The sequence below is a fragment of the Falco biarmicus genome, chromosome 2, assembly GCF_023638135.1.
Source record: "Falco biarmicus isolate bFalBia1 chromosome 2, bFalBia1.pri, whole genome shotgun sequence".
In the NCBI taxonomy this organism is placed as follows: Eukaryota; Metazoa; Chordata; class Aves; order Falconiformes; family Falconidae; genus Falco; species Falco biarmicus.
Genome location: NC_079289.1, coordinates 25,700,505 through 25,718,385, shown reverse-complemented (window position 1 = coordinate 25,718,385; position 17,881 = coordinate 25,700,505).

Here is a 17,881-nt window from a genome sequence, read left to right as displayed (position 1 = left end):
GGGTCTACAGTGTTTCTCATGTGCAGCTTTTCTCTCTGCTCAGCACCTGCTGTTCTTCAGAGTAGTTTCTGAACTTGACCATTAATTCCTTTGGTATTTTTGGTTGGCTATATTTATGACTAGCCTTTTTAAGCTTTTTCAGATCCTTTGCTCATTTGCTGGACTTTTTAATAATTTCTGAATGATATGCTGCTTTTCTCATGCCTGTCAATGTCATGCTTAACTTAATTGCAACTTCTGTGATAACCCCATATAACCTACTTAGTTCTTCCAGCCCTCAGAGATACTGTTTTTATTAATGCATGCCAGCTTCCAGCAAAGTGCTCTGACAGATACTCCAGGCTTTTAAAGTACCAGTGAAAAAAAATCCTTTTTGGATTAGGTCAGTCTTAAATAGCTAGGACTCAGACCAGTAGGCTTTTAGATACTTTCAGCTCGTGAGTGAAGACATGTAAGCATCTCTGAAAGGGCCCTAACCCCTTTTTATTATTAGGTCATTAAACTTCCATAGGATTTCATGTTATCCCGAGGAGAAAAAATAGGGAATTGTGCCTTACCTCAGCAATGTGTTTAAGCATGGGTTTATGCTTAAGCTTTCAGTTAAGTTCTTCCTTGCTGTAAAAAGTAGTTAAACAGACAAACAAAATTTGTTAAGTAAAAATCTTCACCATTTTAAAACCTGGGCCTGCATGAAGCATTGCCATCGTGGTACTTTAAATCTGATTGAAATGCTCTAGAATGCTTTGATTTTCTACTTCATTAATTTTTTAACTTCACTATAAATCTAAACAAAAAGAAGTAAGTATTTAAAATGGAATGGTTTGGCCAAGTGTATCACAAATAAATTAATGAGAATAATACAGAAGACTGGCTATTTCAGCTGCAGTCACAATTCACTCAAATATAAGGACTGTTAAAATATGTCTTCACTCAATGTGTTCAGTCCAGCACAAAGGTCAAAAGGTAAAATGACTTCTCTGCATGAGTAAACTAGACAATGTATCTGAAAATAGAGATTTTAACTACAAATGGCATTTTGAGCCTTTTACTACCAGCAGCTATGTCATTGTGAAGTGACACAATGACAGGCACTATAAAAGAAGCTCCATCTTATGCCCAAATTGAAGTAAAACTGTAAGACCTGGGTCCAGTGTTTAAATATATATACATAAATAGTTTTTAACCATTTTTAAACTGATTATTGAAACAGCGTTAGAACCAATCCGAGCGCTATTATACTGACCTCCTAAATATCTTTATAGCATGATTGTGGCTAGCGATCTGAGTAGCCATTAACAAGTCCAAGTACCGTTTTGCTGTACAGGAACTTGTGTTTTTCAGACAGAAGACTGTTTGGCATCCTTTGATCCTTGAGGCTGCTTAGCTAAGCAAGATAGATTTTTCTCTTCAGTTTCAACTATTTTAGTAGATTATTGCCACTCTGTTGGCTGTCACTCTAGGCTATATCACCCTGTCCCCATCAGAGCACCTATATTGCTGCAAGTAAATGTAGCATGCCATGAAAGACCAGATCACTAATTACAATGAAAAATGAAAAAAGAAAAACAAAGTCCATAATTAAATGACATATGTTCTATTGGTGACACGCTGATGACATGCAGATTGAATGTAGTTGTGGAAAGAACAACATTAATGGTGATAGCCAAATAAAAGTCTAAAATAAATATATCCCATAGAGATTGGCAACACTGAAGAAGCTGCTTCTTTATAAGAGATGTAAACCCAAGAAATCCTAGTTCTTTAAGAGTCATGGTTTATTTTACAATCTTTTATTTAGTCTGTAAAATTAAAGTAATGAAAACATCATAGAAGATTTCCATGCAGTGATGAGGCAAACTAAAAAGGTGTAAGAAGATACATTTTCACCACCACTGAAAATGTATTCTGGAAAAGGCTACAGGGATAACATTTAATTGGAGGATACATCCTGTCCGTCAGTCATTACTGCAAAAGCTTTTGTACATTTTATACATTTGTCTACATGGAAAAGATTAAGCAACGCCCTTTACTAAAGAAGTGGGAAGATGAAAAGAAATAAGTGTATTAAAAAAAAAAAAAGCAAAATTACCACATTTTCATGCACACAGGACACTTGGCAGTATTATAAAATGTTCTGATTTAATCGGTACTTCTTCATGTTCTAACTCCTGCTGCTAAGGGCCAAACCCTGCTGAGCTTCCCTAGTCTCTAGTGTGCCTGGAGAATTAGAAGAAAAGGAGATGAGATATATTTTGCTGTTCTTAGGCCTCTGTGGCCTCAATTGTACATAGCTGTGCAAACCTAAGACCCTTTTTTCTAACATTAGGAACTGTCCAACTACACATTTAAGCAAGATTTACAGCAGCACAGTTAATCATTATAGAAAAACATAAGGAGACAGATGAAAATTTTAAAATATTCTGAATATAAATTCAAACATCCATCTGGGGACATGTAGAGTTACAGATCCATTCTTCAGATGAACTACAGCTATGTTGAATACATGCCCACTTTATATTGAAGATTTTGATAAAAACCCTAGGCTATTTTCGTTTTTAATTTAGGTCTTTCCTCTGAGATTTGCAAGGATACTGACTAAAAGATGTAGCCACGTTCTTCAGTTTCCATCAGCCTGCATTTTGCAATAACAGAAGACCTGGAACAAAGGAAACTCTTGTCCACTTAGGACTCCAGACTTGAATTTTAAAGGTATTCTGAAACCAATTAAGTTAAGAAACATTCAATATTATTTCCTGGTTGTATTCTAAATATGGCACACATTTTCCATATGGAAACTAATCATAAAGCTGTTTAAAGAATTACATACACGCTGTCAGATATTTAAATATATGAACAAATACTGGTGCTTGACCTGTAATTAGGAATTAATTTTGTGAAGATGTTGACATAGGAAATTTTTTGTCTCTTTCGGGGCAAGGATAGATGTCACTGATGAAGGACTATGCATTATTTTGAAATAGGGGGGGGCCTTGCTTCCGTTCTTACCAGAACTAGAAAATTTTACTGACCTGGGCTACTTTTACAATGAAAAAATCATGAAAAATAATGCATTTTTGCAAAAAGTTAGATGAATGTACAGGGAAGAAGTTACATCAAAAATTTCCTAAGCTCTGCCTGTAATATTCTGACTAATGTGGGTAAGATAATAGGTGTTTTCTAGATTCCTAATATTTGATAACTCTTTTTTTTTCTTTCTTTTTAACTGTTTCTCCAGATGATAAATAGCCCAGCTCCTTTGAATTCATAGATTATTAATAAATGAAATTCAGACACCTCTGAATACAGCTAGGTGTATTTCCAAAGATGGCAATAAATGTGGGACATGAAAATCAGATTTCTATTGCATTTCTATGAAGAAGGTTGCTGGAACATGATGTGTTACGCAAACCTGTGTCTATGCTGTGCCAATGGCAGAACCCATTGTTTGTCCCTAATCATAGTTTTCATACATTTACTGAAACTCAAAGGTTCTATAGCACATACTGTCCTTTATGAACCCACTAATGTTTCAGAGTTTGACTACTATAATTTCATCTCCTATAAAATCATCAAATTATGTTTGTAGGATTTCTTCTATTCAGGCCACAGAAGTCTTGCTCATGTCTCTTAATTTTTTCCTTTCCCTTGCTGAGTAGTTGCATTTTTATTGCATCAGTGGACATACTAAAGCTTTTGAATTTTCCAGTTTACTCCTAAGACTTCATTTTCAGGAGAGCTTTCATCTTAAATGAAATCAGTTTCAGTAAAGTTTGCTAATCTTTCGAGTTCCGATATTTTACTCAGTCAGTAAACTCATCAGAGGTTTACTCAGCTAATGTGAGACCAGCCCTGTTCATATGTAAGTAGGTGGAATCTGCTTACTGGGATGGGAGTAGTTCTCTGTAATCTGGACAAAAAGTTATACAGGATGTGTGACAAACAACAGTTTATATTTACACTTTCCTTTTCAGTTAAAAGCAACGTATTCTCGTACCCTCAATGTAAATGTGTTTCTGTTATAAATATATCTATAACAGCAAAGCATGCTACATTGTGCTACACTTACTGTTTTTATATGTTAAAATGTCCAGTACACAATGACAGAAAAAATATGGATTAGAAAATTAGTATGAAAAGTGTTTACCACAGATTTATCTGCCTTCAGTAACAGTATACATACAATAGTGTACATAACACTATTACATAACTGTGGTCCTGGAAAATCACCACAGAACAATACCTACTATGAAAAGCCATTAGTACTGATATGTCTTCATACAGCTGTATTGCTATTGAGTGAATTGGAATGAACCACAGTTCCAGAGTTCCTTGTGCTGAAAAGCTTTACCAGCTGAGATTATATGATTGACTTCCTGTTCTCTGATATTACAACTTTATAGTGACTAAACTGCCGCTTTTCTTATTGTCAGACAAAAAGGAAAACTGTATCATGAAGTCTTCTGATCATTCCTCTCGTTATCTGTCTTAGTCAAGGCCATTTTAAAATTAGTGGGTTTTGTTAAAGCAGGCAATGCAGAACCTAGGACTAAACTAAATTAAATAAAATTATAAAAAACATGCCTTGAGACACAGACTGCTATGCTGTTGAATTTAAGGAAGATAAGACATAACAGGTTAAGTAAGTATTTTGCATTAGTTCTCTTCATCTATTTAGTCCTTCCACTTCTTTAGGTATCTGTCTAAATTTACATTCCCTTACAGTGAAGAGAAGAATTCCTATTCAACTGTGTGAAGACCTTCTTTTTAAACTTAGTGCAAGTAGGACTAAGTTCATATGAATAATTTTCGGTACTCATGGCAGAGCTGTTCTCCTGTTTCATTTTGCCTCGGGTGTCTATGATCTGGAAGAATCAGCTTATACCATCAGGGTATGGAGGCCTTGAAAAGCCATTTAAGTTAATCTGTCAGATACACAGTTGTTAAAATCAATGGATTATTTTCTAGCTGCATGTATGTGCCAGCACTGGTTTGTGGTAGAGAAATAAGGTGCATAGGCTAACACTTCTTAACTTTTTAAAATTATCTAAATTGTGGCTGGCATGCTTCTTTCTCTCCCCCATCCCCCAACTTTCTACCCTTTTCCCTTTTCTATTACTATGCTTATCTAATTTGATGAAAAGCTAGTTTAGTGAGCTAAATGGGCAATAAAAGTAATCATTTTTTACCAGTCTAAATCCCTGGAATTCCTGCTATAGAGTCAGCAGGGGTGTAAGAAGTTGTCAAGACTTTGCTTGTGCCAACTTCAGTCCATTTAAAATCTTGTGAAGCTACATTGTCAGAAAGATGCATTAAGGTTATTTTTGCTGCCCTGTTCTTAACTTAATGTCGTCTTCATGTAGAGACTTAAGACCACTCTTGGTAGTTTTGTAAATGGCCTCTATTTCATGGCTTCTGATCTGGATGATAAGGGACCTCCCTGTTTCTAAACAGCTCTTTGTTAAGGCAATTATTTATAGGGGTCCTGTGGCTATAAGTAGCATTCAAATGTGCTCAGACTGTCACTTTTGCTGCCTCCTACAAAATTTTCTTTTCTGGAACCTGTTCTTCTTTTATCATGTTCTCTGCACTTAAGCATCTTCCCTTTTAGCAATTTATAATATCCTTGTGTGATGGCTAGTTAGAAGTCTGTATCAGAGATCAGAACCAAGATGAATTCTTTGTACCTAGAAGATAAGCTAACAGGCTTGATAGGAAAGAGGTAAAGAGGAAAGGTGCAAGATCAGTGTATCTTCCCTCTTTGAATGCCAGCACATCTTTTCAGACCTGGTGAATGGTTTCCACGTGAGTGCTTTAGACATACTGCTTGCAGATTATGTGTGGAAGGCTATATGAAATTGTACAGTTCTATTTGTGCAAATGTCGTTTACTTGTTAATCACAGCAAACGCATACACTAGTAAATAAAACCAGAGTGGCCATTCTCTGTCAACGAGACCAGCTGTCACCAAATGTTACAGAGGAGGACACCAAAGTGTTTGTTCCCATCCATGGAGTCTGCTGAGAATAGCCCCAGGCCTTTGCTATTCCCCAGGCAACACCCAGGCTTCCCTTTGAATAAGTATTCATTGGCCCAAACAAAAATCATGCCAAGGATCATGTAAATAGTTTAATGATGTAAGCCCAAACCCTGTGTGTTCTATCAGTATAGAAGTAAAGCAAGGCTATATGTGTGCTGCTAAATCAAACTATGCTTAGGGACCATTCTCTGGGCCTGAAGCTGAATGATACAGATTTTGGTGTGTCCAGCCTTTATTATTCATATAATATTATTTATTTTATGTAATATAAGTTATTATTTAATTATTTTTATGTGTTCTTTTTTGTTTTGAGTATCTGATATAATGTGAAGACTGACTTGCATCCCACCAGAGTGAAGTTTTCATAGCATGACAATGAACATATATATGACATATCCTGCGGTATGACATGAGGGCATATGGAATGTTTTGGAGGATGAAGGGCTTGTTAGGGTAGTGCTGGAGGACCAGGGAAGGTGAAAGAAGTCAAACCTGGTGCAGTCTTTTCCGTGCTGCCTGTTAGGAGCAAACTCTAGCATGTGCTGTAATTCAGACCATGTCTTGGCATTGTCTTAGAAAGTATTAGTTAGAATGGGCCAAAATTGTGCCAAGGAACATGCTTAGTCTTGAGCAGTATGAACGACCAGTGGTACAGTGCTGACATATATTCTTTGGCCTTTCTCACAAATGTATTTTGTTTGTATATCATACAATACTGATAGGTATTGTATGATTTCCTGGTCCTAACTTCAGTACTCACTGACCAGTCATGCTGACTGCCTCCTGGAAAACCTTGAGCACAGGAGACTGATTGCTTATGCTGCTTGTGGGATCTAATGTCATGAACTCGAAGTAGCACTTGACAGGTTCAAAACAAGGAGAAGAATGTGGTTCTTCACACAGGGCATAGCTACGCTGTGGAAGTCCTTGCCACAGGATACTGTGGAGCTAAAAGTTCACGTGAGTTCAGGGAGGAGGCTGCATAAACTCAGAGAAGAAATATCTGCAATGTTTACTAACTTGGTGGAAGCTATATCTGGCTCAGAGAGACACTAGAACACAATTGTTGGAGGCTGGGAGAATGTCCAGGGAAATGCTATATTTGCCCTACTTTTTACTCTGTCCTATGCATCTTCTTTGGCAGCTGTCAGAGACAGGATACTAAGCTAGAGCTGTCTGGTCCAGCTGCTGTGCTCTCCTATATTTGTCTTCAATCTCATCTCCATCACTCTGCATGCGTCTGGTGAACTCAGATATACAGTGTCTGTCTGCAGCTTGGACTGTTCATTCTTTGATTGCTTTATGTGGGGATTTAGTCCAGACAGGATCAAGTTGTATGTATTTATTCAGGTCCTACAGACCTTGGCCCTTTTATCATTGTAAGCTTCCTGCTTAGCTTAGTAAGCTCTTAATTAGCTTCTGTATCTTTTCTGTCATTCTTCAACTCAGGCAGAGCAGGCTATTTCTTCTAGGAAGCAGAAATGTGGCTTTTTAGGCCATTGGTGCCTCTGCTGGTAAATTATTTCCTCCCCCCAAAAAAAAGCCACTGTGATTCTATAACATTGCCAGGCAATAAACCCTTCCTTTCTCTTGTACCTGTTCCCATCGGCACCTTGTTTATCTTTTCCAGAAACTCTGCCTTTCTGTTGTTTTGTTGCTAACTGGTGGAAGGAGTCTTGGGTCTATTTGCATTCTGCAGTAGTGTTCTGCGTCTAAGCAGCAGCATAAAGTGTCAGCATTTAGTATGTCAGATATGTCATGCCTTTTCACTTTCGGTTCTGTTACCGCTTTTTACCTGCAAGTATTTCAATTGGCCCATATTCTAGAAAATGGAGCAGTAATTTACTAAGACATGAGTTTCCCTATTAAAAATGAGTACATCTGTTCACTCAGCTATGGCTTCCTCAGCACCCTCCAGTAGCAACATAATTAGAGTTCCGATTGCAAACTGCTAATAATTCCTTCCCCAAATATCTCCCAATCTAATTTTAAATGCAACATAACAAATGGAGCTAATAAACAGCGAGGAGAGAACATGATGAGGCCAAATGAGTTATAGCAATATCGCATATGAAAATTTATTTAAGCATTGATACAAATGTAAAATCACAAGCTTCTATAGGCATTACAGGAGCAGTGTCTTCGAACAAGGTATCTAAAAGATCAAGGAAGGGTTTTCTTAGATGTTTAAGAGTGTGGAAGAAGACAAAGACATAGATGTGGAGGTACACTCAGGGCCATATCAATGGGCCTATTTTGCATATTGTACCTTATCTAAACTAGCTAATACTGAAGATACAAACAGAAAAATTGTTTCTATTTCTAATAGAAATTTTCATATATTTTTAAAAGGTATCTAAAGTCTTAATTTTGTTCTAGGAGGTACACTGTTCTTTCAGAAAACTTGTGTTTATCAAACTGGTGATTATCAAAACAATTCCAAGACTTTCCACTGATTTCACAAGGCAGCTGATCAGCTTCACTGTATAGCTGCTCGGATACGTGAGGCCTGTACTGTATCAGTAGTCAAAGAACCTCTGAGAAAAGTCAGATATGTACGTTTAAAAGATGATACTGTTAATTTTTTTGGTAGTATCAAAAGCTTCAATTATTAAATCATTATAGAAATGGAAAGACATTTTTATCATCATGAAGGAAATTTTTATCTTGCTGTTGATTTCCATAGCTTCAGGATTTTGTCTATAATGTACGAAGAAACTTCAACTTACTAGATTTAAATCTTTACTAAATTTACAATATATTTAGTCGTATAGTGGAATACTCATTCTTGGCCATTGCTAAATGTTACAGAAGCACCCTCAGGTAAAGAGTCATTGCTTTCCTCTCCCTTTTTTTTCCCAGCTTTAATTTATCATAGAACATCATATGCTGTATGTCCTTGACATCATTCATCAATATAATATGATGTTCTCTGTTCCCCTAATGGTGTCAGTCATCCTGTGATTTCAGAATAAAGGGATTGTCCAAAGTCTGTTTCCAACAATCAAATACTGTGGATTAATCTTTTATGTAAACTTAATTATTTCCTATTAAATGTATAAAATATGGTAAAAATAGGGCTATTTAGATCTTATGCATCAAAGAGTAAGCAGATTGCCTGTGATAATCAGAAAGAATGTCTTTCTTCATATGCAGTAACTGATAAATAGGTGGATGGTTAAGAACAGGGCTTTTTTCTTCAACCTGCAATATCAGATATTCAGCAGAGTTTGAAACAGGATTTGATCTGTTGATCTATTGTCTTCCTAATTTAGAATCCTGTATTTCTTAAACCTTGGAACTGTTTAGCAGGTAGCCAAGAAATTCACAGGCATGACAGAATGCATTGTTCAGCAATTTAGTCATCTCTGCATTAGGATTGCCAAGAAGGACATCAGATGCAATTAGCAAAATTCACACTTTGTCAGCATTGTAAAAATTATTTACAAGGTTTTATAGAAACGCTTTGAAGGTATTGAGCAGGAGATAAGCGTTAAGGAAGTAATAAGGGCTATTTTTCCTATTTAAAAGCTATTTAGAGCACTTCTTGGGCTTTTTTGTTCTGTTTCAAAGTATGTCCCATTTAAATGATGCTTTGTTCTTGATTTACCTGAATGTCATTTTTTATTTTTATATGTCATATAAGGAAATCCTGAACTTTAAAATCTCTCCATTAACAATGTATAACCTTAGAAACCTTGTTGCTGTAGTCAAATACTTAATATCAGAAAAGCTTGTTGTATGACTTCTCAGTGAAATATTAACCTGTGGAACCTTTCAATATAGCTCTGTAAAACTTTTTGAAAATCACATAGAAGACAGAGTGCCTCAGAAAAATGACTTAAAGAAAATAACAATATAGCTTTTTTCCAGCTTTTATGATTATATTGCACAATATAGCTTTCTTCAGATCCTGCTTAGAGTCACTATTATGAACTTGTATGATATATTGGTTTATTTGGACTATGATTTCTAGGTATATTTGATAAACTATGTCCAGCCTCAGGAGCAGAGGGATTGTTTGTTTTATAAAAAGGAAATGTGAAGGTACAATCTAATGCAAATCTATGTAAATTCAAATTTTCCCACTGTTCTCAATGGATGTTGTTTCAGGCAGACTGTGTGTCATAAGTAGAGTAAAATTCCCACTGATTCTGTGGCTTTGAAAAGCCAGGAGATGGCTTTGAAAAATTTGGCTTAGGCAAGAATAGCAAAGACAACATACAGAAATACAGGTAGGAGATTTTTTTCCACCCATTCTTCCACCAGTTTCCATCCTGGTTCTCTTCCAACATATCCCAGGATATAATATAGTCCTGTATCTAACTCTAATGCATTCTGCTGCTTCCTCTGTGAGATAGTAGTGTTATGTACAGGGGAAGGTCTTTAGCCCCTTGCTGCTTCCCCAGCCTGGCAAGGTTCCATAATTACCAGTCTAGGCAACAACTGAATCCTTAAATCGCAAACCCCTTTGCCCGCGAGCTTGGGAACCATACTGATTTCAGTGTCTGGTAAACCTTGGCGCAACAAGAAAATAAGCCCAATTTTAGGCCAAATGAAATATCAGTTTATAATGTAATTTTGAAAAACTGCTGATATGTACAGTCTTAGGACCAATTAAAACCTCAACAGGAGTAATACCATGCTGTGTGAAAAGATTGCAATTGATGCTTCTATTTTTTACTGTAATTGTCTGAGAGCCTCAGGAGAATACACACCAGACTCTGAAGGAAAGTGCGTTTGTAAGCCCTATGAGCTGTGCCATAAACTAGTGTTTTGAACAGTGCAAGGATGTGAAAAAGAAAAACGACACTGCATGAGGCTGTGGATGAGAAAAACAAATTAGCTCTTTCTGCTATAGCTGCTGCTACTCACATACTCACAGGTTTGTTTTTGTTTAAAAATAACCTAAAATGCTTTTTTTATTTTTAAAAATAAATTACTGCTTGTAAAAAAGCTCAGGAGGTAGATGTTTTATAATCATGGCTGACACAAGAATAATATACAGCATGAGCAGCTTCCTACTGTGGCAGAATTAAAACAGTAACAAAAACTTGAGTACTAGGGTATAGGACAGAACAGCAGGAGATCTTATTGCATTGGCCTGCATCATCAGGTCATTTCTTCCTAGGTAAAGTGACACAAATCTAGTTACAACTCTATGTTCCTCTAGTCTCTGCCTTACGTCCCCAAGCCAAGCTGGGGAGACCCTCATTACAATCAGAGAAGGTAGCATGTTGTGGGCCCTTTGAGTTCCTTGTTCTGCTGTCCTCTCTCTGGAGTAAGGTATCAGACTAGCATGATTCAGGGAGGGTTTTATGATGTGGATTCTTGTCAACAATCAAGGGGAGGAGTCCATCAAATTCCTTTTAAAACCACCATATAAATACCGAATTTTGGTAATTTTGAGCTAGATTGTTCCTGGTCCTAACTACCCTGAAAAGATGTAAATGATCTGCCTTGGTGTTCTTATGCTTCCAAGATTAAAATAATCTCATAACAATATGACTGCTATTATAATCTTGGTGAATACTGACCACATTTTAAAGGGTCCAGTGACATATCATATTTTCTAGAGCAGCCAATCCTTCCTAAGTGAGAAAGGTAGTAGTCACACAACAGCTGACAATGCAGAGGGAGAACTAATCTGCATTGCCTGCTGTTTCCACATATCTGGTGAGTTAGCAGGGTCAGATTATTTCCCTGGTTCAAATCTTGGTGACTACAAGGACAATGTGTAGTCCTTATTAAAAATATAATTGGTAGTCCTATATATAATAAATGATCACTAATGGTCCTAGGAAAGAAAACAGCTAACTTTCTTCAGGAATTTTTTTTTTTCTTCATTACATGGAATCAAATTGTAAGATTTTTGTCAGCTCCTACAGGAGATCTTTAACTTTCTGCTTCATTACTCTAGATTTTGTTCTTGCTGCCATTGGTTAATGGTAAACAAGATATCTGCATCTCTTATCCAGGCTACTTACTTGATTTTTTTTCCCCCTCAAAACCATCTCATCAATCATACTATTAAATGAACATTATAAAAATAGAAATAAATGTAAGGAACTGTCACATAAACTCAATACAAAAGCAGCTAACATAGAAAAGTCGGAGATACTTCAGTATATTTAATTTATCATTTTAAATATGTAGTATATAAATGTTGTTCCAAGTATATTGCTTAAAATCTATTGAAATGCACACTGGTTTGTTTTATTTTTCCCTGTGACTTCCAGCAATTCCAGTAGATTTGTCTATGTGCTTAGTCACTTTAGAAACAAAAGTGAGCCATATCTTTTGTACACATCTTGTTTAGCTCCTTGTTTTCATTAGCAATTTGTCAAGTGCTAGAAATTCAGAGATTTTTCTTATAACAAGTAGTCACAATTCCTGAAAGCACTTGATGTTTTAAGTTCTCAGTTTACTTTGGAAATGGGACCTAAGGAATCTAAGCCATATGGATATCTGAGAATTTTCTTCCAGCTCACTCTTTTTTTAGTTATGTCACAGAGAAATAACAAAGGAACCACTTCCTTTAAGCGCTGAGTGTGTTTGTTTAGCCAAGAATAATCAAACTCTATAATACAAAAATTTATCCCTGTAAATGTGGCATTTTCATATTCTCTTTCTTATTTCTTGTGGCTTTTCAGTTCAAATTATTAAATCAAATATTAAAAATATTTTTGTTCCTCCTCTGATAGATTACATGCAAAGTATTGCTTCGATGACATGGCTAAAATAGCATATATGTGAGGACAGCTATATTTATGTCACAAGATGACATCATTGTTTGGGTGTCTGCCACATTCTACAGCACTGAGACTTTCTCCACTGCAAGACTTAGTAATTTGTTTCAGTGATGGACCACACATTTGTACCTAATCAGGTTCAGGAAGCCAGAGACTGAGGTAACGCTGGAACTGTTGTATAACAAGGGGTCTTCCCACACTTTCAAGCAGTCCTGCCCAGTTTGGTGCTGCTAGCCAGGAAGTTCACAATTAGGATCTTGAGTCAAAAAGCAAAAAGCTGTCTATGCACCTTCAGTAGAACTGTTGAATAAGGAACATGCTAAAATTGGGGGCAACTGAAAGTATTTGCTGATTTTGCCTTGATCTGTTAGCAGTTTTATTCATTCCTGAAAATGCAAGAAAAGCCAAAGCAGCACGCTTCTAAAAAGGAAACATTCACTAAATAACATTCTCAGCTTGAAATCACCAAGCTTGTATTTTTCAACTGCTTAATCATTATTCCTTTCAGTCAAAGAAATTTTGTAGGTTCATCCAAACTATTTTTCCAGCTTTTCATCTGACAAGAAAAAAATCAGGTTTGCTTGTTTGTTTGTAGCTTGATTCAGGTTTCTGTTTAGGTCAGCAACCTCAAAAATCAGTGATTTGCATAGTTCTGTGAACTTCTGTTAAAAAGAATTACAAATGGGTACAAAAAAAGTATACCTGGCTCACGAAGCTGGACTATGACTGCATCTAGCATTGCTGGCCAGGGTGCAACATGTGATGCTTTGGCATCCATACAGATTCATTTACCTGGGAGTCAGGGTGCTGGGGTCTGTGGCTGGAGCGCAGCAGGTGTTGTTCCTGCAGGGGTCTGAGACTTGCATGGACCTTGGACCTGGACCTGGGAGCTGCAAATCACTTCCAGATCCAGGAATACAAACTAACTGCACTAGATCTAATGGCGGTTTAAAAGCTACAATCTGGAAATACCAGTTGCAAAAATCAGCTAGAAAAATACACCTTGCTGCCCTGATGACAAGGTTATTTTTATAACGCGAGCCAAGTTTTAAGAATTAAGATTCAAACCCCTCATGTTAACGAAATTCTTTCTACATTTTATTTTAAATATGGATTTTGCAGACCTATTTCTCCCCATGCGGCTCGTTGCTCTCCTGGGGGCGGTTTCACGCTGCCCCCCAGCTCTGGGCTCTGCCCTGTAAGAAGGCAGCAACCCACGAGGTGGCAGAGCTCGCCTTGGAGAGCAGCCTTCAATGACAAAACTCTTGTTTTGCTAGCAAAGCTCCCTTCCCCGCGTTCTTCCGCTTACTCATCGATTTCAAGTGTAGCTTCCTTTTAGCACATAAATCAAAATTTCCTTAGAATAATAAAGTAAAAATATTCAGCCATATGTAGAAATGGAGATCAGGTTTTATATTGCTCTTGATTCAAAGGTTCTTTCAACAAAATAGGAATTTTTGTCTATCTTTGTTTACATCCACAGTTTCAAACTAGTTGAGCAAGTTGTAATTTGTTTAACCCATTATAAATTTAACTCAGTTTCAGTGTTTGTCTGAAAACTTGAAGACAGCAAAACCATCTTCATGAACAAATGAGAAATTTGTTCAACCCTTCAGCTTTTAGAATAGTAAATAAATAAATAAAAAAGGGATGCCTCAAAAAACATTCTCCAACAAGAAATACCTGACACTGTATAGAATGTATTAAAGTTTCATCTGCTTATCACAGAAAAGTCATGTCAGCCTGCTGAATATAACTTGACTAGTAAAAAAGTTCCAGAGTGTGACTCTGCTTGACTGATCCTTTTCTTTTTTCAACTTCCAGGCATTAAGGGAGACTAGGTATAATTAACATAATCCTAAATTAGAGTCAGCGATGTTATTGTAGGAGTTAGTAGGAGTGCAATATTCATACCAAGTATGCCAATCCCTATAAGAAAGCTGAACAGGAGAGTTAAAGAGATTAAATGATGCAGAATAAAGCTTCCAAAAGCTGTAATTGAAAGTGACAGAAACATTAGCTTTGAAACAAGTAACATTTAATCACACAGATTATACCAAAATGTAATTTTTGTATGTTGTTTTCTTCAATATAATTTAATTTTAATCTGTTGAGACAGCTCATCATTTTCCACTGCCTACTGGCAGAAGCCTGTCAGAATATGTGAATGTACAGCTACTGTAAGGAGTGAGACCTTTTTTCTCAAACACTGGTCTCAGCTTATGCATGCCTAAAATTTCAGTTGCTCCTACCTGCATCTGTGGGTTTCAGGTGTAAGCATGTGCACCATTTCTTGCTTTTGAATGTACCATTTGAATGGTTGAACTTCTGAGCTGGACAAGCAGTGTGGTCCCAGCGAAAGTGTAATATTTGTGCAGTAGAAAGTTATTAAAGGGCAAAGGCACAAAGGAAAAAAACATGTAAAATACCTTTACATGAACACACGGAGTCCAGGATAAGGGTTAAAACCTTCCTGTAAATAACATTTGGTTTTATTCTCTTGCAAGTATACAGAAAATCCAAATGGGCTACATAGTTTTAAAATTACAGTAGCTGAAGGCAGAAAAGAATTTGTATGGGGATTGATTAGTCAGGACACAGAGAGTAAATCTCAATATAGTAACAGAATAACAGCTCATCTGGTGTTGCGGAACGTGTATTTACCAGTATCCTTCCCTGCCTTGACCGATATGAAACTGAGCTCTGTATTTGCAGAACGTGTAAGCAGGAGTAAATGGACCTTCAGGAAGACTGATACGAAGTGCCTTTGCCTCCTGGGGACTCAGAAGGGTAACAGGCAGGAGAAATTCAGGTTGACACTAACTTGCTGTTTACAGCAGCCAAGAAGTACATGTGAAAGCATGTCAAAAACTCCAAGTATTTTTGATAGTTACCATCAAATATTTTAAGTTTATTTGCTCTTGTTATAAAACTTGTTTGAAAGTGAAGCCAGCTACCTAAAACAGAGTTTGAACTACAAGGTTATAGGGATGTTTATTTTCTTTTTCTCTACTAATATGTAAGTTTAAAATAATAGGTTTCACCTGTGTTTCACTCTCAACTCCTCACAAAGTCTGAGTTCTTTAGAAATGCCTTTTGTTTTGGGGAAGTTCATATCAATAGGTCAGAATGGCCAGATTTTCAGAAAACAAGTATTTTGGGTGTAGAGGAGCCCATTTTGGCTTATGGACAGAATATTAAAACCGAAGCAGTTTCAGTGTGAAATGCAATTAGGGAAAGATCCTGACTTCTTTAATTTGAAATAGGCCAAGATGTCATTGGTAAATCCCAAACAGCAATCCTGGCTGTCCTGTAATCTCCAGCCCTTAGGGCACTGCAACAGCCATTCCTGTCCTATGATTAGTTTATAGCTGACCAAGGAACTATGTGGACCTATTCAAAACCCTAACAGACTTGATGCCATCCCCTTGTCTTTGACAGGGTGTGTCTGAACATGGGATCAGGAGGTAGGAGCCCTCGTTCTGGGCTCACTGTGCCTGAAAAAAGTTTGGCACTCCAGCTCCCATAGTGGATGAGATTGCCTTAACGGGTAAACTGAATGGGAACAGGGGAAAAGACACTTCCACCCTTGCAGTTACAGCCAGGATACTGCGCATCAGAGATGTAAGACCCAGAGGCCCAACTCAACATAGAATGCAGGTGCTAGGGGAAAATCCTGGTATCTTGCTTCCTTCACTGCTCATACATTTCCCATTGACCGCCCTTCAGATGAGACAATCGATCCACAGTGCAAGGCTGGGACTGCAGCAATCTCCCCTCCTGCCCCACAGGTCAGGCTGTGGTTTGCTCTGCTCCCACGGCACAGGTCTGGCTGCCCACCAGTGCAGTGAAGTTTTGGTAAAGAAACCAGAAGCTCAAGATAAACAATTGATTTTTCCATATCCAAAGTATATTACATTATCTTCAGGGCAGGGACTGGCTTACCAGGTTTGTTTGCAAATGTTTGAGCCATTCACCCTTTGTCAGCAATAAGTGATAATGTAGCAAGGAAGGAAATGGACTTCAGAAAAGACCGCCCGCTGAAAAACAGCAGCCAGAGAGATTAAACCTGCAGATGTAGTTTAATGGTCATGCTGTCACAAAGAGAGACACAAGCTCTTGCAAAAGAAGGGTTATTATAATACTCTGTTTATTACAGTGTCAGTACAGGACATGTAGTCATCCTAGTACAGAGTAACACTTACTATATTGTACTCAGGGTGAGTAATGAATGCCATGTGAGTAATGAACGTATCCAATCTTTCCAAAACTCTATCTGGGCAGGCAAGGGGGTCAGCTGTCTCACTCAGCAAGACGCTCTGGCTACTTTGTGCTACTTCGATGGCACAGAGCTGGTAGGAGGTTTTCTTGGCTGACTGCTCAGGAATGCTAGTTGTGTAAGGACAAAGCCATGATGAACAAGTAGCCCAGCATGACTTGGGGCTGCTTTGAGGTGCCACAGAGGTCCCAGCACGATCTTGATTGTCTCCAAGTCACAAATCTGCAGGGGTTTTGCAAAGCTACTGTTGCCCCTTGTACATCATGTTTTTTCTTGAGGATGGTTGGCTATACCTGTGGTCAAAAAGTCATAATTTCTGAATTCTCCACAAATGCTGATGAATTAAGGGATTTGGACAGTTTATACTCCTCTCATTACAGTAAAGGAGAGAAATTATTCCTAATTAGTATACTATGCTTCCCTTGTTGATGTGGCCCAGGAGATGGCTGTGGTTCTCTCTGGACATGACTGGGTCATCAGACATCGGAAGCCACAGTGCAGAAGATGTAGAACACAGGTTTAACGTCTGAGAGTCTGATGGGCCTCAAATTGTGCCTTCCTTGTGCCTGTTTATGGTGCCATTATGAACAAATCAGCAAACCTGGAGTTTTTCTGAATGCCAGTCGATTACCACTTCATTCCTTTCAGTGCTGAAGTGCTGTTGGTATCTGGAGGGATGCAGTGAAGAAAATCTGTTAGTTTACAAGACCTCTTATAACTAAAGCATGTGATTTTGGTGTTGCAATAATCTGGACAGCTCTTGCAAGGTGAGCTGGTAACTCTGGCCAGTGACATGCATCTTCGAAAGTCACC